The following is a 5,936-nucleotide window of genomic DNA, read 5'->3' as shown; positions in this document are numbered from 1 at the left end:
ACCTCTTTCTCAGTTCCAGGAAATCCTCTGGCACCCCAGTATTTCACAGAGTCACAATTGGAATTCGGGATTTCGGCTCACCACGTGGCGAGAGTCCTTTCCAGATGCTTTGATACACTCCTAGCACACCTGAGACTACATTCAGACAGGATTATCATTTTCCTCCGGTGGCAGACATAACGGCTAGAGACGTGCAGTCCTTCTGCAGTCCCACCGCTCTCTGGGATCGATTGGGTGAAGGGCTCTCTGGAAGGGCCCGTTTTTCTCCACAGCCTAGGGAGGGAGCCCGGAGAAGCAGTTCAGACCTTAAGTTTGGCTTCCTAAAGTTCGATGAGATAACTCCACCCCAGTTACTAGCCTAATGGGTTTTAAGACTGTCGGCTTCCTATCAAAAAGCCGCTCTTTTCCTTTTGCCGCCTTTTCCTGCTGTCTGCCTGCCTTCCTTTAGAGCCTCAGTTATGGGCACAGAAGATGGGGTTAACATGTCTTGGAAACCACACAGAACGTGTCTAAGGGGAGGAAGGGAAAGGAGAAAGACTGCAACGAGGAGGCCTAAGGGAGATGTAAGGCAGCAAAGATAACGGCAAACTGATACTAGCTCAGAGAGCCCGGCACGGGCCTGTACGAACTCGGAACGGTCCCATATGAGCCCGTAGGGCCCAGCACGAGTCCGTTGGAGTCCCTAGGGCCCAGTGCAGGCCCGTACCAGCCCACAGGGCCTGGCATGGACCTGTACAAGCTCAGGGTGAGCCAGTACGAGCCCACAGAGCCTGGCACAAGCACGCAGAGCCTGGCGTGGGCTCGTATGAGCCCGTAGAGCGCTGTGCAGGACCGTACCAGCCCACAGAGCTCGGCATGGGCCCATATGTGCTCAGCATGGGGGCATACGAGCCCTCAGAGCCCCAAACAGCTCTGTATGAGTCCACAGAGCCCTGTGCAGGCCCATAGAAGTCCATAGAGCCTGGCACGGGCTCCTATGAGCTTGGCATGGGCCCCTACGAGCCCGTGGAGCCCTGTGGGGGTCCGTATGAGCCCGCAGAGCCCAGCAAGGGCTCATACAAGCCTGCAGGGCCTGGCACAAGCCCATGTGAGCTCGGCATGGGGCTGTACAAGCCCCTAGAGCCCCGTTCAGGCTCTTAGAAGCCTGTAGAGCCTGGCACAGGCCTGTATGAGCTTGGCACGAGCCTGTATGAGCCTGGAGGGCCCAGCACAAGTCCGCACGAGCCCCTAGGGCCCGGCAGGGACCCGCACCAGCTCAGCGGGGGCCTGGATGAGCCCATAGAGCCCCACGTGGGTCCATACGAGCCCGTGGAGCCCTGTGGGGGCCCGTAGGACCCTGCAGAGCCTGGCATGGACGCAAATGAGCCTGCAGGGCATGGCGTGAACCCGTATGACCTCAGCACAGGCCTGTAGAGCCCTGTTCAGGCCCATAGAAACTCGTAGGCTTTTGACACTGTCTCCCATCATATCCTCCCAGGTAAACTCAGGAAGTGGGGGTTAGATGAGTGGCCAGTGAGGTGGACTGAGAACTGGCTGGATGGCCGAGCTCCGAGGGTTGTGGTCAGTGGCGCAGAGTCTAGTTGGAGGCCTGTAGCTAGCGGTGTCCCCCAGGGCTCAGTCCTGGGTCCACTCTTGTTCAATGTATTCATCAATGACCTGGAGGAAGACACAGAGTGCACCCTCAGCAAGTTTGCTGATGATACTAAACTGGGGGGGAGTGGCTGACGCGCCAGAAGACTGTGCTGCCATTGAGAGGGACCTGGGCAGGCTGGAGAGCTGGGCGGAGAGGACCCTCCTGAAGTTCAACATAGGCAAGCGCAAGGTGCTGCACCTCGGGAGGAAGAAGCCCAGGCAGCAGGACAGGCTGGGGGTTGACCTGCTGGCAAGCAGCTCTGCAGAGAAGGACCTGGGAGTGCTGGTGGGCAACAAGTGAAGCATGAGGCAGCAGTGTGCCCTTGTGGCCAAGGAGGCCAATGGGATCCTGGGGTGCCTGAGGAAGAGTGTTGCCAGCAGGTGGAGGGAGGTGATCCTGCCCCTCTCCTCAGCCCTGGTGAGGCCTCCCCTGGAGTCCTGGGTGCAGTTGTGGGCTCCCCAGGACAAGAGAGACATGGCACTACTGGAGAGAGTCCAGCGGAGGGCTACAAAGAGGATGAGGGGACTGGAGCATCTCTCCTCTGCAGAAAGGCTGCGAGAGCTGGGCCTGTTGAGCCTGGAGAAGAGAAGACTGAGAGGCGATCTCATCAACGTGTGCAAGTATCTGAAGGGGGAGTGTCAAGAGGATGAGGCGGGTCTCTTCTCCGTGGTGCCCAGTGACAGGACAAGAGGCAACGGGCACAAACTGAAGCACAGGCAGGTCCACCTGAACCTGAGGAAAAACTTCTTGACTGTGAGGGTGAGTGAGCACTGGCACAGGTTGCCCAGAGAGGTGGTGGCGTCTCCTTCGCTGGAGACATTCAAAACCCGTCTGGATGCGATCCTGGGCAACACGCTCTAGAGGAGCCTGCTGGAGCAGGGGGGTTGGACTAGATGATCTCCAGAGGTCCCTGCCAACCTCAACCATGCTGTGACTCTGTGGAGCCGGGCGCGGGCCCCCCCGAGCTCAGCGCGGGACTACACAAGCCCGTGGAGACCCGTGCGGGGCCGTAGGAGCCCCTCGGGCTGGACGAGGGGCTGTGCAAGCGCCGCGCAAGCCCGCACGAGCCTGGGCAGGACTGTATGAGCTGGGGGAGAGCGGCCTGGGACCGGGCGAGCCCGTCGGGGGCGACCCGGGCCGGGAGGAGCTCGGCGGGGCCTCGACGTGGGTCACACGAGGCAGCGCCGCTTCCTGCCTGCCCTGCCCGCAGCCCCTGCCCTGCCCGCGCACGGCGCCTGCCCTCCCCGCTGCCCTCTGCCGCCGGCGACAGCCGACCGGGCGGCGACGGGCGGGAGGACGGGGGGACAGCGAGGGGGACACTGAGGGGGGACAGCGGGGACCGCGTCCCTGGCGCCGGCAGCCCCGGCCCCGCCGCCCGCCCGCCCGCCCGCTCGGCGGCGCCCACGGCCGCCGGACGCCATCTCCGGCCTCTCTCCGCTCCCTCCCGCCCTCCGCCCGGGCCGCCGCGGGGATTGGCCGGCCGGGCCAGCTGCCTCTCGGCCATTGGAGGGCGCCTGCGCGCCGCCCGCCGCTGATTGGCGCCCCGCTCCCGCCTCTGGCCGGGGGGGAGGGGAGCGAGCGGCCGGCGGCGAAGATGGCGGCGGGGTGGCTGGCTGTGTGGTGGCGCCTGGCGGCGGCGGCCGGGTCCCGTCGCGTGGCGTCGCGTGGCGTCGCGTCCTGTGTGGTGCGGTGGCGCGGCGCTGCTGGAGAGCGGCAGGCTGCGGGACGCGCGGCGGGTCGTGGCGCGGCGGGGCTCGGGGGCGGCGGGGGGGCCGGGCCGGGCGCGGGGAGGCGGTCGGGGCGGCCGGTCGCTCTCGCCTGGGCAACGCGCAACGGTTGTGGCAGCGCCGTTGGCAGCGCGGCGGGACCAAGCGGGACGTGCGCGATGGTGCCGGCCGCGAGCTGCTGGCAGCACCGGCGGGCGCCGCGGAGGAGCGAGCGCCGGCAGCGGAGCGCTGGGTGTCTGCGGGCGCTGTTTGCCGGCCCGTGCAGCGAGTGCCCGGCGGGCTGCGGGCGGCGCCGGAGGAGGGAGCGTTGGCAGCCGGCAGCCGGGCTGTCCGGAGCGCCGGGGAGGGGGCAGCGCTCGGGCAGGGGCTTCCCTGGCGGCCCCGAGGCGGCCGGGTGGCGCTTCCCGCCCCGCCGGGGGCTCGTCCGCTGCCGGGGGCGGCAGGTTTCCAGCGCGGCTGCCGCCCTTCCTCGGGCTTTCTTCGGGTGCGGGTGTTGGCAGGCTGGTTCCCAGCCTTGTGGGAGCAGCTGGAGCCTGGTGGTGGCGCGGCGTGTTGTGGCGCTGGTGCGGGGTCCTTCCTTGTCTGTCTGTCTGTCAGTACAGAGCTTTCAGCCTTTGCTGTAGAAAGTGGAATCAGAGCGTATCATTTGGCCAGGGGGAAAAACCATCTTTGAAGTTCATAACCAGAAGGTGTTTTACTGGCGAGGCTGTTTTGGGGTTTCAGCTGCCTGGGGAGCTGAGAAGCATAGTGGGAGCTGTGTCCTGTCTCTGCAAGATCTCTGTCTGCTTCCTTTGTGGCCGCTGGGAGCTGACGTGCTCACTGAGAGCTCGGTTGTGTTTCTGCGGTTGTGTTTGTCGGTTGTGTTTTCTGTTGCCTGGCTCAGTTCAACGTGGCCGCTTTGTCTGTCTGAGGGGGCAACTGGGGCGTGCAGCTCCCGCTGCCAGAGGGCTGGGGGAGTTTCAGTTCCCAGTAGGTCATGACCGACTGGGTTTTGCTCCCCGGGGCTCCTCTCGGCAGGTAAGGCCGGTGGGAATGTCTCGTGCCAGGGGAAGGGGCTCTCTGGGACAGCTCTGGCTGGGCTGCAATGTACTGGAGCGTAGGAGGGACTGGAGGACTTTGGACTTGCTTCTCTTTGGCTTTGCTTTTTGGAGTTGTTGGAGCTCCCTTGCCTTTTTAGGGAAGCAGGGGGCACTAAAGAGGAGAGGGAGTGTGAGTTGTGCGCAAGAGATGCTGTTGCTGTGCTGTGGTGCAGTGCCAGACTCGAGAGAGGGTCTCTCCTTTTCTAGGTGTCTGGGCGTCCCCTGCAGCCCACGCAGTAGGAACGTTGCGTCCCCTCGGCATTTCTGTACTGTGCCGGCGCCTTCTCCCTGAAGGCAGGCCTCTTGGTGTTCAGCGCTGTCGCCTTGCACACGAAGGAGGAGGAGAAATGGGCCTGAGCTGCGTATGGGAGGAAGAGGCTTTTTGCCCATCACTGGCAGCGCGCAGAGAGCAGCGGCGCTCGGGCTCCTTCCGAGACCTTTGAGGCCTGGTAGGTGCCAGACAAGCTATGGCTCTGGTTTATTTATTTCATTATTATTATTGTTTTTTCATATTTGGGGCCACTAGTTGTGTGCGTTTCTGCTCTGTTTTCAGCAGGAGCCGTGCTCTGTGGATGCGCTGAAGGCCAGAAGGCAGAGCCGCAGTGCGCAGAGCCCCAGCGCCTGCTCCCCGAGGGGGACGCAGGGTCGGGCCCGAGTGTTGAGAGAGGGAAAGTGCCTGGTCCTGCTCTTTCTGAAGAGCTCTGTTTTGTTTTCCTAGGTGCTAGTTGCTGGCTAGACCTGCTTTTTCATCTCTTGCCCACCCCTCCCGCAGCTCTTTGGGGCCCCAGCTTCAGACTCCAGCTGCACTGAGGAAGTGACCTGCTTTCCCAGAGACCCCCCCCCGCCACCCGAAGGAGCAAGAATCCGGCTTTGGCCTTCACGCACCCCTCCAGGAGCTGCCGCAGCAGGAAGGCGGCCTGCGCCTGCCAGCTCGTCCTGCTCCCCAGGAAGCGCCAAGTGGGACTCGGGCACGGTGGCACCGCGCGAAGGTGTTTGGGCTCTGGGCAATAAAACTTGGCGCGAGCCCCAGCTGAGGCGAGGTGCCATGTGCTGTGTTCTGTGCGCGGTCTCTGTTCACGCCTGCTCGCAGCTTGCCGAAGGCTGCGTTCTCCCTGCTCGGGGAAGAGCTCCTGGCTGCAGCGCTGGAGCGGAGAGGGGGCAGCTGGCAGCCGGGGCCATCTCGCTGCAGTAGGTGAGAGCTCCTGTCCCAAGGGGCTGTTTCTCCTCGCCCCCGGGTTGGCCCTTTCTTTGAGCAGGGGCCCTGGCAGCCCAGCTCCAGCCCGGGAGGCAGCGGGGAAGGCCGGGGCGACGAGGGAGCAGCGAGCGCTCCTTGGCCTCAGGGCTTTGTGTGGGGGCAGCCGTTGGGCAGGGCTTTTTGGTGCCCCCCACCAAAGCCCTGAGGCTGGGGAGTGTGGGGGTCTGGGCTGAGGCCTGCCCCTGCTGCCCTTAAAGGCAAGGTTGAGAGGCTTTAAGGCTCTTCAAGTCTCTGGGGGCTCT

At 64.1% G+C, this 5,936-nt stretch overlaps 1 long non-coding RNA gene across 1 annotated transcript; it reads left to right on the top strand.

Moving 5' to 3' along the window:
- The first annotated feature begins 3,173 nt into the window (after positions 1 to 3,173).
- Positions 3,174 to 5,501, top strand: LOC138068722 (uncharacterized). The gene is made up of 3 exons (XR_011143440.1): positions 3,174 to 3,317; positions 4,647 to 4,888; positions 5,158 to 5,501. It is a non-coding gene; the product is annotated as an uncharacterized lncRNA (long non-coding RNA).
- The last annotated feature ends 435 nt before the right edge of the window (positions 5,502 to 5,936 follow it).

This window comes from Struthio camelus, chromosome 11 (assembly GCF_040807025.1).
Source record: "Struthio camelus isolate bStrCam1 chromosome 11, bStrCam1.hap1, whole genome shotgun sequence".
In the NCBI taxonomy this organism is placed as follows: Eukaryota; Metazoa; Chordata; class Aves; order Struthioniformes; family Struthionidae; genus Struthio; species Struthio camelus.
Note: the sequence above shows the minus strand (reverse complement) of the source record. Positions and strands in the feature narration are given on the sequence as shown.